Genomic DNA, 13,476 nt, shown 5'->3' with positions numbered 1-13,476 from the left:
GAAATAGAATGGTTGTGTGGGTACTCAATCCACACAGTGGGTTGACTGACTCTCAATCTTGGCTCAGGTCATGATCTCATGGTTCATGAGATCAAGACCTGCATCAGACTGAACTGACAATGTGAAACCTGCTTGGGATTCTCTTTCTCCCTCTCTCTCTCTGCCCCTCACCCACTCATGTGTGTGCTCTCTCTCTCAACCTCCTCTCTTTCTCAAAATAAACATTTTTTTTTAAAAAAGGAATGGTTGTAAGTGTATTGATAAGTTTATCCTCGTGATCATGTGGCTGACTTGGAGTTGTCACTGCCCAGAATCATGACAGAGTATCATATTGCATATTGCTAGCTCAGGGAAAGATCAAAATTCAAAATCCAAAGTATGGTTTCCACTGAATGTATATGGCTTTTGCATCATCATAAAGTTAAAAAGAAACTGTAAGTCGAACCATTAAAAGTCAGAAACCGTCTATATCCAACACAAGCAAGATACAATGATTGAAAAATGGGGTATTCAGGAGATAAATGGAAACTCTATAAAAGAACTAAAGGGAAATTCTAAAACTGAAAAATACAATATTTGAATTTTAAAAATTCTTTCAATGAACTTAACTTCTAGACTGCACAATGCAGAAGAAAGAGTACTACATTGAGAGTTCAGAAGTGATAAAGAATATATGGATAACACTTTAATTATTTTAAACATCACTTTCTACTATAGTTACTATTACACATGCAGCTTTAGCTTCTGACCTTTCAGATTTGATTTTGCTCAACTGCTATGAATGACATCATTGGTTTCTTCATAGTAATATATTTGTAATTGAGATAAAAACTCAAAAGTGGTAGGTGGTATCTGGAATCTAGTATAGCTGTCAGCTTCCCATTGGTGTGACTAACCAAGGAAAAAAATCAGCTTTCTTTTTTTTTTTATGTTTATTTTTCAGAGACAGAGCAAGAGAGAGACAGAGTATAAGTGGGGGAGGGGCAGAGAGAGGAAGACACAGAATCTGAAGCAGGTGAGATCGTGGCCTGAGCCCAAGTCAGGTGCTTAACAGACTGAGCCACCCAGGCAACCCTAAATTCACTTGCTTTTCTACTCACATATGCTATTCCATACGAACAAGCCCAATAATTCCTAAAATAGATTATATTTCAAAGGCTTGACAATTTAGAGCAAACGTAAAAAAAAAAAAAAAAAAAAGAAAAAAGAAACACTAAACTAAAAGAAATTTAGTTTAAACTAAAATATTTTTCAAACCACCAAGGATACAACCACATTACATTGTCCCTGCCACATAGCAAAACACAAAGAAAAAAATACATCTCTGAGTTATTTCCTTCAATCAAAGAGTTGCTGAATTGACCTACTGAATAATTCTGATATCTCTGGTTTGCTTTTGACAATAATTAGTCTCATAACCCTGATTATTTATTCCCTTAAGTTTAAAATAAAAATAGTTTATTTAAATTGCTTTCCTCTAGTTAATGGATGTTTAATGAATAATGTTTAAATGAATTAAACATTTGTTTGCTTAAATATTAAACATTTAATGAATAAGACAGAATAAGCACCATATATGTTTTATGCCTTCTTTCTGATAACAGCTTTGTAAGGGTCTATATTCTCTTTCCCAAAATATTAAAATATACATAACACAAAGCATAACACAAATTCCAAGCAAAAATACAAAGCCATTTCTCCAAAGTAAGCAATAGTATTAACTAAAAGTCCTTTATTATAGAAAATGAACTCGCCTACAATATTTCCAAGTTCAAAGTTTGTCATTTTCCCATTTCTCTTTCTCCATTCATCTTCTAGGGCTTGGGGCTCACCTTCCCAATCCCAGACATACCATACCTTCTTGTTGGTCTTTAGATGTCAAGTGAGCCCACCTTAGTACCCTCTGCTAAGGTTTGCCTTACACTGAAGAACCACAGGGACAAAATTACTTCCTTCTTCTCTCTTTCTGACCCCCTCAAAATGTCCATTAACTAGAGAAAAGCAACTTAATTAAACTAAGCCACACTGGATTCTGAAAGATTGATTAATAGACTACTTGACCCTCCCTGGGACATTTTTATTTTTAAAAAGGAGACTGTAATCTAAGTGAATCAGTAATGGACAGAACTTGACACAGTTCAAAAAAGTAGGGGGAAATATATAGGCTTATTCCAGGAAAATATGTTTTGATAGAAGAGCCTTCTGAGGGTTTCTTAAATTATCCCTGTTGGTGGCCACCTAACTCAGCCTCAGTTCCTGACTAGGAGAATAAAGCATTGACTGAAATGCCCTTTTCCAGTTTTATAAGTGAGCAGCAAAGTACTCTCAAAGGGAAGACATTTGACTTTGAAACAGACTTCAGAAGTTGAAGTATGGTTTATTACTCCTCCGGGTGAACTGAGAAATATAAATGCTTCTTTTAACTTGGAGTCAAAATCCCAAGAGCCATCCTTAAACACACCAAATATCACTATGACAAAGGTCAAATCCTCTGTCATGTGGAAATGACCCTACAGGTATTCTTTTTAGATTAATCACATGTTTTTTTAACTTTTAATTGGAGGATGAGAGTGAGCACCAGAAATATGTGATATAACCACATATTATGGAGACACAAATGAGAATATAATAGCAGAGGAACCTCTACAAACTTCAAGGTAAAGTTCAGCCTCTCACCTCATCAATCCTACCTTCTAGATCATCTACACATACACACACACACACACACACACACACACACACATTCAGTGATGGTAAAAAGCCCTATTTCCCAAATATTATTTATAGAGTATCCTCTTAAAATTTAGCTAAGTATCATCTAAAAACTTTGGAATAACACTGGTAATAAAACTGCTAACATGTCTTTATTGTTGACAAAATAGGTTAGAAGTAATTATAACGCCCTTTTTGCTTTAACAGTATTTTTTTTCCTGCTTTAACCTTGGTATAAAATACAAAGAGAAGGAACTGTTTATTTCTTGCCTCCAGTTTCATCTACATAAACTGAAGCTGATCTTCCACTCTAGCTAATTATAAATTTTGCCCTCCCCTACAACAAGATGACCACACAGACCTCTGTGGTCATGACAAAAGTCATTAGCATTTTACTTTGTTGTAACAGTTGTAAAAATCAACAATTTGACCCTTATTATGAGTCAACTGCATTAGCATCTCAAGAATCTCTTCTGCAGAAATGTCAGGCTATACCTATACCTATTCTTTGGTGAACTTTTTCCCTGCATTAAAATATCTACTTAGCCCCTGGTGAACTTTTTCACTGCATAAAAACATTATACTTTGCCTTAATTTTCAAAATTCACTTGGTTGGTTGAATAGAAAACTACCATACAAGAAAGACATAGTTGCAATATCTATCTCCCAAACAAGAAAAGTTTAATTGATATTTTTTTCCTTTTAGCTCTAAAAGTAAATTCCACTTCATGGCTAAGTAAACCTTCTACACCAAAATGTGCACCATTAATTTAAAATCTGCCTTCTGAAAACTTCTCATCAGAGGTACATTTTGAATAGGGTACCCCAGGGCAAAAGAGCATATTTAACAAATGTCTAATTTGGCCTATTTTTTAAAGACATGAACCCACAGGAAGGGGAAGAATAGGAGAGAAAACAATAGCAGCTAAGTTTTGGAAGGCAGAGAGCAGATACACACCCAGACCCAAGAAAGTTCAATCTTAAGGGGTCAGTGAGAAAAGCCAAGAACTAATAGTTACACAACAGATTCTCCGCAATGTTCAGCAACCAGTTTCTCTACAACTGAGGATAAAGTGGGGTAGGCAGGTGGAAACCTAAAATAAGTAGGATTTGATAAAGGCTATTTGAAAAGTAGCTAGACATCTATATGTCTTCCCCTATTTCACTTTCCTGAGTAATGACCCTGACCCCTGCCCACTTCCCCCTCTACCACTCCCACTGAGGTCTAGAAAGAGTAAAACAGAAAGTCTTTAAATCAGGGGAATCCCAAGCAACTGAGGACATGGGAACCTTACTGAAAACAAGAGATTGAGTAACTGTGCATACAGGATACAAGGTGCTGAGACATATTCCTTCCACCCCCATACCCTCTTTTTTTGGTGCCAGAAGACTGATAGCTAGAACTTCCTCCAGAAAGGAGATTAGAATGCATTTCTCTAGGGAGGTTGATCAACCCAATCAATGGCCTATCTCCCACAGTAAAGCTTAAATTTGACTTTGCTAAAATGCTCGGAGCTTCCAAAAAGCTTTTCAGCCCCCATTTAGGGAAGAGAGCCCAAAACAAACATCTTATTTAAGAAGCAACTTGTATGACACAGAGGCTATTCAGGGAGGGAAAAAAAAAAACTTTTTAAAAAAATCAGAGCAGTAAGTCAAAATATCTCATCCATGATCAAAAGACTAAAATATCACAAATAAGAAATAGTCAAAGAACAGCCATAAAAGGAACTATTAGAAACTAAAAAGCAGGATTTCAAAATCAGTATAAGGGTTAGGAGATAAAATTGAAGCAATCACCCAGGATCAAAAGGATAAAAAGATGTGAAAAAGAGAGAGAGAAAGGAAGAGAGACAGAGGAAAGATACAAAAGGTAGGAGACTAGTCTAGGAAGTCAACAACTATAAAGCAGGATTTCCAGGAAGACAAAACAGAGGAGAGAAAATCATCAATAAAGTAACTCAAGAATTTTTCATCTCTTCGGGGCGCTTGGGTGGCGCAGTCGGTTAAGCGTCCGACTTCAGCCAGGTCACGATCTCGCGGTCCGTGAGTTCGAGCCCCGTGTCAGGCTCTGGGCTGATGGCTCGGAGCCTGGAGCCTGTTTCTGATTCTGTGTCTCCCTCTCTCTCTGCCCCTCCTCCGTTCATGCTCTGTCTCTCTCTGTCCCCAAAATAAATAAAAAACGTTGAAAAAAATTAAAAAAAAAAAAAAAAAGAATTTTTCATCTCTTCAACCAGAACGACTGAAGTTTGAAAAGAATTGAGCTGGGTGCCCTTTAGTGCTGTTTCTCCATGTTTAATTTTGTGAAGAAAACAAATCCAAATACCATCAAATATCTAAGCCAAACAGAACATTCTTCACTTAAAGTATTAGAATCTTATTTGATTCATCTCTATCCCGAGCTGGAGCAAACTGATCCATCTCTAAATAAGGAATACCATTAAAGAACTCTCATTGGTTAGTCCTCAATAATGTTCTTCTCTCCCTAGAAAAACAAAGAAACCAGCAGGTGGCAAAATTATTATTCCAGAGTCTTTAGCACAGATTGCTTGTTGGATTTTCTCATAATCTGACAAGAACGAAATCTGCTCTGACCCATTTAGAACCCCAAAGCTTCATTACAAACCTCCCCAGAATTGGAAATCTGCAATTCATTAGGAACATGCTGGGATCCAGGGCTTCATGAAGGAGTTGCCTAAATTGGAGAAGGCAGTTGAAAAGAGTCTTCTGAATTCTTTCACATTTCTAAAAATAAGCAGGAGACTCTCTGGATAAGCTTAAGATATAGAAAATCAAACAGAGCTTAGGTCCTAGGTTCTTTAATGCTCATCAGAATAAAACCTTTACACACTACCCAAACTTCTCAAATACAGAGAATTAGGTTTAAAAATTGCAAGACATTCCAAGAGGAAATACTGAAGAGCAAATTTCCATCAGATACTGATCAAGGACTTCACTCCAAAATAGTTTATGTTGATATTTCCATATCATAAATCATATTAGAAGCTTGTAACTTCCACCCCTTGAAAACATATAATTGGCTATGCTGTATTGGAAACAGCTCTAGAAAATGATCATCTCATCACTAGAATTGTATTAACAACCTGTTTGGAAAGAACCACCCAGTTTCTATATCAAGTTAATTGTCTTAAGTCTGCAGAGCAATTACTAAAGATGAACAAGGTAATGTTTTTACACTTTATCACTTCAAAAGTATAAACATAGTATTTTTAGTATGTTTTAGAATTCCATGATAACTTTTTTAATAACAAATCACAAATATCCACCAGGTGTCCAGAATAGTTACTAGTTATTCTAATAATCACTTATTCACCTCTGTTCCACCTCACATAGGAACAGCTGAGAATGATTTCTCTGACCTGCATCTTTGGTCTATCATTAGCATTTGACCAAATGGACAGAGACTATCAATAGTAAAAAAAAATAAATGTATAATGCTCACATAGAGCCTATATATTACCACTTTCAAATCTGAATCACATTATTACAGTTAAAATCTGAGATTTTTCTCATGCCCCATTCAATACACATCTTTCAAGAAATTAAATATGTCTGCATCGGAGTACACAAAAAATCTATATCTAAATAACATGGATTGTTTAGTGATGGGACTGACTTTTGGAGGAAAGCAACAAAAACAATGGAAGTGCCCTACTCTTTGAGACTGGCATAATTTTTTCTCAAAGAAGTGTTGGTCTCTGTTGACAACAGTTGTAATAGTTCAGCATTATGTACTGAATACTAAATGTTATTTAACTTGGCAAAATTATTCAACTTTTAAGTGAAAAAAATTAAGTATCTCAAATAAGTGAGTCAACTCACAAAGTTACAATTATATAGTTTATAATTGAGTTAGCATGAAGTTGCAATACTATGTAAAATCAGACACTGGCCCGAGGCCTTAATTGTCTTTACACACAATGTGGTAAATTAGTAACCTCCACTTAGAATTCTTCCTTCTGAGGCCTACAGAAGGGAAGGCTTTCCATCCTATAAGGCTCAAAACTCTGAGAGCTAACAGACATGTTTCCATCTTATAAAACAGCAAACATTGTTGACTATATATCTTAACATCTCTAAACAAAAAACTTTATCAATATAATTTTGTCAAATCCTACAATAAAACGTGTTTCTCTGGACAAGCTTTGTGACAAAAAAAAAACCCTGCTTTTAAACGCTTTTTTAAAAAAAACAGATAATGAATACTACTTAACCCAATCGATACTGCTTAACTACTTACCTCTTGCCTTAGCTCCAACTTCTAGAAACAAATTCACTGCCCCAAAGTTATAATGAGCTCAGCAGCTTGATAGTACCTAATCCCTGTATTCTTCCTTTATTCTTTTTTTAATCTATAATTATCCACCTTTAAAATTTTTGTTTAAAATTTTTAAGACCAATTCCAAATAAGTCATAAATAATTGAATTCATTTTCTAGACCCCTGACAACCCTGTGATTATTTCCTACTTCTCACATATGTCTGCCTTCATTAGACACCCAAAGAATTCTAGAATCAGAATATTTCCTTGTAATCTACTAGATGATAATTGGCTGTTACTATAGAACTACTTATAACAAGGTGAGCCTTTCTATTCCAGGCAAGAATTCAGGCTAACCTCCTTTGTGGAGAATACCAAATCTGACCACAGAAAACAGTAAAATACCTCACAAAAGGAAGAACCCACTTCCAGCATGTAAGATTTAGAAGAATCAATAAAAGTTGACTGAAAGATGAACATTTCTTATTTTTCATTTCTTAAAGTATTTATCATGTAAGTATAAAGTTACAATTATCCATGATGATTAAAACTTCAGTATTTATAAATGTCAAGTATTAAATTACATCAAAAAACTTGATCATTCTCAATGTTCTAGTCAAATGCAACATCAAACGCAAAACTATCAAATGTTGCACAGTTGCCAGATCTAGAATATTGAAATAACACTGATATTATCTCTCACTGGCTTAAACTTATAAGAGTTAGCTCAGCCTGACTGCACTTAATAGCAAATGGTTTAAATACTATGATTTGCATCTTATTTTCATACACACACTGATGGATTCGAGATAGATACCTTCTCATGGGTCATTCTTCTCTCCTGCAGCATGAACATCCATCAGTGGTCCTCGGTCAAGGGTGAGTTTTGCCCCCAGGGTGAGAGAATATTTAGCAATGGCTGGAGACAATTTCAGTTATTACAACTGAGTGTAGTGCCACCAGCATCTAGATAACTACAATGCCCAGAACAACTCCCCTGGCCACCCACAATTACCCTGCCCAAAATGACTATTCTGTGGAAGCTGAGAAACCCAGCTACAAGGACTAACACTCAAAATCTCTTATTAGGTGCTAGGCCTCAGCTTGCAATAAAAACCTCAGATGCTGGGGCGCCTGGGTGGCTCAGTCGGTTGGGCATTCGACTTCGGCTCAGGTCATGATCTCACGGTCCGTGAGTTCAAGCCCCGCGTCGGGCTCTCTGCTGACAATTCAGAGCCTGGAGCCTGTTTCAGATTCTGTGTCTCCCTCTCTCTGGCCCTCCCCCATTCATGCTCTGTCTCTCTCTGTCTCAAAAATAAACATTAAAAAAAATTTTAAAAAAAAACAACAAACCTCAGATGCTATGCCTCAACCTGTAATAAGGAAGGAGAAAAGAGAACTCAGGCTGGGATATAATTCCTTATATGGTCAATTTAACTCTGAAATGTATTCTACGTTTCAGCACTCAAAGACTATATCATTAAGTTCTCATTCTAGTCACTAATCCTTTCATTCAGTCAAGAATCTTCTTTATGCCTTTCCAGACCAATGCTAGAAGATTCCTCTGTATAATTAAAATTAAGTATAATTTTTAATAAAAGCTCACAGAGAAGCTTAAGTAGAATACATTTTACCAATCACTAGTTCTTCAATGTCCTCCCTTTAAAACATTTAACTTTTAACCTCCAAAAGAAGTTGATTGTTCATCTATAATTTTCATGTTTTTATTATAGTTCTGACAGTTCTTAGAAACTCCAGCATTGATCACAAAGAGAGATGCTCTAAAATGCAAATCAAATGTGCTCACTATATTAAAAACTGAATAGTACCACAATCAAAATAACAGAAGTTGAAGTCCTCTGATCAGATGCTTTCTATAACATATGAAATACTAGACAAATTTAAGCTTTGCCTCAAATTTATATGCTTCCAAGCTATTCAAATATAAAACAAGCACTAACAAATGGGCAACCTTGTCCACTGCAAGGCTAATAAATCAAAATCACCAAGGTAAGTTAACTGCATTTCCAGTGGATGCAGATTTATCATCAGAGACCTGATAATCATGCAACCACTAGAAAAAGCAATGTGTTTTCCATGACCTTGGTCATAACTCACCAACAACACTGACTTGTAACTTTTCACTATTATGTCACAGTGGGCACACTCTAAAAAAGATTTCAGAATTTTTGGACTTCTGAATGAAGAACATGCATGTTTCCATCTGATTTTTTTTTTTACATTAGAACTCAGTATAGAAACTATAAACACCTGATACTTGAAAAATAGAACAGTGGATTAAAAAAAATGGAAGAAAAGCAGGACTTAAATGCCTTGGAATTTTTCTGAAAATGAAAAGCTAAATAGAAGTTTGAGTTGGTCCAAATGCAGAAGCCTCCAAACTTGCACATTTCAGCAATTACTATATCTCTTATATCTGGTCATTTCTTTTGGTTGACTTCCTCACACCCAACTGGTAATAAAGCAAGCAGGAATGTCACCAAGGTTGAAATAAAGACAGAAAAGTTCCCAAGCATTCCATTCTATAAGTAGTTTTATTTTGATCTCCACTAGTGGAGAAAGGCCTAGCTGCCACAAATGTTTCCAAGATGGAGAAAGTGGTTAAGAGATGCTGATATCTTTCTAGGCTTTTCAGAGAATAATCAAAAGTATAGCAAATCCCTTCAAGAACACAAGATGGAGGAAACAGGGAATAAGGTGCTACCACAATGGGCAACAAGTCAAGGTAATATATTTACCGAACTTTCCCCTTGGCTTCCAAGCTTAGAATACGGAGAATAGAAATGATGAGGTTTTTTAAAATATTTAAACAGAGGGGTTTTGTTTTGTTTTGTTTTGTTTTGTTTTGTTTTGTTTTGTTTTGTTTGTCTTAGGACAATAGACCAAATATCCAGAAGATAAAATAGTGAAGAAGCACACTATTTGAAGAATTGCTTAAAACTGAAAACCTGGGGGCACCTGAGTAGCTCAGTCAGTTAAGCACTGACTCTTGATTTCAGCTCAGGTCCTAATCTCATGGTTTGCGAGATCTGTGAGTAGCACAGAGCCCACTTCGGATTCTCTCTCTCCCTCTCTCTCTGACTTTCCCCACTTGTGCGCTTTCTCTCTCTTTCTCTCTCTCTCTCCCCCTCCCTTTATCTCTCTCAAAAATAAATAAATATACTTAAAAAAAAAAAAAAAACTGAAAGCCTGAATTGGGATCCTGATTGGAATTCTTGGATGTAAAACTTTAGGCTAGCTTGTAATCACTCACAGCCTCTGGGTTTTGCTGTTATTTTTTTTGTTTTGTTTGTTTTAATTTTCAGTTGGGTTTTGGTTTTAAGCTATAAAATAGAGTTTATAAAATCTAACTTCCAGAAATATTATATGAGCCAATATATGTAAACAGTCGGAAACATATGAGAAAGTGTATGGTGTTATTAACTGTCTGACAAAGTCAAAGTTATTATTATGGATTTCTATGTCAGAAGACAAAGAACAAAGACAAAAGGTAGGCAGAAGCCAGCATATTGGGTGCCACACACCTTTCTGGCCCTGAGTTTGATGAAATCCCAGAGAACAACCACTATGGACCTTTTCTGATTGCTGGGTGGGAAATGAGTCCATTGGAAAACTCAAGATTCTAACACTAGCAGCTAATATGCCAGACACAATAATCCAATTAAGGTGGTTCTATAATTATCTATTAGTATTCTCATTTTATAGCTGCAGGAACTAAAGGTCAAAGAAATTTAAGAATTTACACAGGTTACAGGCAGAAAATTGGAGGCATGGAACCTAGAGATGTACTAGAAACAAAAGAAAGCCCAAGAGTAAGCATTAATGGGCACAGAGTGAGTTCTATCCATAATGAGTCCTGAATGCTGGCTTCCCGTCAAGGTATCCCTTAAGAGCTTGCAAGCCAGGGTTAACCATTCTTACAGACACATCTTCCCTTTAGCACCTTACCTTTCCTTACTAGGCTAGTATCCGGTTTTCCAAGCAGAGGTTTGGGAGAGGACCAAAGTTTCAGCAAGGAAGCAAATATGAACAGCAGAACTGGGTTCTAAGAAAGTCAAGCTTGAATGAGTGGGATGGCCAAAGCAAGTATACAACACCAACACAACATCATAGATGGTTTTTGGTTTTATTTTTTTTTTCCCGTACAATATCTGGGAGTGTAAAGAATTAAAACTGAAGAAGCCAATTTTGACATTAGCAGGGAGTACAAACACAAGGTCTGGAAACAGCAGACAAAGCACAGAAATTAGGAAATACGCTCAGGTATGAATTAGAAAACCAAAGGCAAAAGCAGAAAGTGAAAGCATCCAGAAACTTTGCCCTGAACAGGGGGATTCAGACCTATTGAGGAGTGGAGAGGAGTCAACACCTCAGAGGCCAACTCTCAACGAATGGGTAAAGGAAGCCCATGGATTCTGCTCTAGTCTCCTGTTCTTAGGGCAGACAATTCTGAGAAACACTCTGCACACTTCTCAGAGGTTCAGATAGAACAGTGCCCTCACTGCCTATAGCAGCAACCTTAATAACACATCCTTACATTGTTGTTGTTGTTTTTCTCTTTCTCTGCCTCACTGTCTCCACTCACATTCTACAGTGTCCCTAATAAGGTAAGAAATTTGTGTCTAGATGTCCCCTGAGACCATAATTTCTGCTTGCAAGGCAAGTTTTTTATGAGACAATTAACTCCTACTTTGCCAAATACCCCCATTCCTTGGTAGGGTAGCCCGGTAGGGTCTGCAGAAAGTTAGCAAGAAAGGAAAGAAAACCCCCACGATCATCTACCCTGTCCCAGAGGAAGGCACACTGCTCTGCATGACTCAATATCACTGCAAATGACATCAAAGTCCAGGCCCAATATGGTCAGTGTACATATACTACTTAGCATTGCGTTGACTAGCAGATAAAAAAGAGGGAATCATTTTGGCTTCTTTTGTAATCCTCCAATTTCTGTATTATGGCAATAAAATAGAACATGAAGTTCTTTTCTATTGCTCTAACAAAGAATCTTTCCTGGAGAAGGAAGGCCTTCTCAAAATTGGCAAGCCCTCGGACAGGCAATTCTATTGGGACAAATTTGAGGGAGACTGGCACAATACAGGCATTGGAGTGGAAGGAGAAAAACAGACACAGAGCTCTATGGGTCTGATGACCAAGTTCTGTCCTCAGGATCACTGCAAATGCCATCAGAGTCCAGGCCTAATGCCTCCCAGTTTGCAAAAAGTCAAGGTGGAGAGAATGCACCAGGATAAGAGTCCTATCAGAAGGCTTCCTCTGGTCTTGTCTCACCTTGGCCTCCTGCTGAGTGGCCTGTAGACTCTCTCCTCTAGGCACACGAAGCACCCCTACGTGCTATTCAACAGCAGTGCCAGACTTGGCAGAAGGGACAGGAGGAGATGGACAGACTGTCAGTTCCAGGAGAACTCTACCTCCTTAAAATTGTCCAGCCAGAGGATTCCCTCACAGTCTGAACCCTGGTATCGGGATTCTGGAAGAGAATATAGGCATCTATGGCACCTATGATTTCCTAAGTATACATTTTGTTTGTTTATACCTGCTGCAAAGATATTCCATTTGTATCTTTATAAATTTCCTCAAATGCAATGAAGTATTTATTATCAAATTTTTAAGCATTTTAAACCATGTTTATCAGGTGCTTTATTATATTTGAGGTAATTTATAAAGGTATATATATGGTAAAAGGACAAAAATGAGAGGAAATCAGGGCAGGGGGTTAAATGGAAGACAATAAGACAAAACAAATGTAATAGATAAACCACCAACTAGCCTAATATTTTTAGGGGAGGAAAGGAATATCCACAAAATTAAGGATGAGTAATAATAATAATACAAACATTTATAGAGTGTTTATAAATGCTAGTCACTGTTCTAAGCACTGCTCACTATATTGCCTCATTTTTTCCTCACCACAATCCAATGAGATAGGAACCACTTCTTTCTCCATTTCATAGTTGGAGAGGCAGGAGAAATAATGTCATTTACCCAAGGTCACACAGCTTGTTAACAGTGAAGCTAGGATTCAAGTCCAGGCAGTGTGGCCCCTAAGTCCACACTCTCACGTATTAACATGCTATCTGCTGACCCAGGAAGGGAAGGAACTAGAAACACAAAGATTTTGAAAAGAATGTAAGAGACTACTTTGAACAATATCATGCTAAAAATTTGAAAACCTGAGGATATTCTTATAGGAAAATGCATGCTACTAAAATTGATCTCATAAAGGAGAGGGAAAAGAAAACACTAAACTAAAACCATGGGGGAAAAAATGAGGAAGTTGTCGCAGAGCTGGCCTCAAAAAACTGCCAGGTCAGTGCTTTCTTATATTAATTAGTTCAATATAATTAAGATATCATTTTAAAAATTCCAGAGCATAGAAGAAAAAAAAAAGAAAAAAGGTACGTAAGTTTATTTTCTGAGTCAGGCATACATTAGTATCAAAACCTGGTC

General features: G+C 36.8%; 1 protein-coding gene across 1 annotated transcript in view; it reads right to left on the bottom strand.

Annotated features, from left to right (window-relative positions):
• IQCM (IQ motif containing M) overlaps positions 1-7,214 on the bottom strand; it is a 474,138-nt gene extending 466,924 nt beyond the window's left edge. The window contains exon 1 of the mRNA XM_043567775.1: positions 6,971-7,214. The gene's annotated coding sequence lies outside the window, so the exon portion shown is untranslated. The remainder of the gene's footprint in view (positions 1-6,970) is intronic.
• Positions 7,215-13,476: the final 6,262 nt, after the last annotated feature.

Source organism: Prionailurus bengalensis, chromosome B1, assembly GCF_016509475.1.
Source record: "Prionailurus bengalensis isolate Pbe53 chromosome B1, Fcat_Pben_1.1_paternal_pri, whole genome shotgun sequence".
Lineage (NCBI taxonomy): Eukaryota > Metazoa > Chordata > Mammalia > Carnivora > Felidae > Prionailurus > Prionailurus bengalensis.
This window is presented reverse-complemented; position numbering and strand designations above follow the sequence as displayed.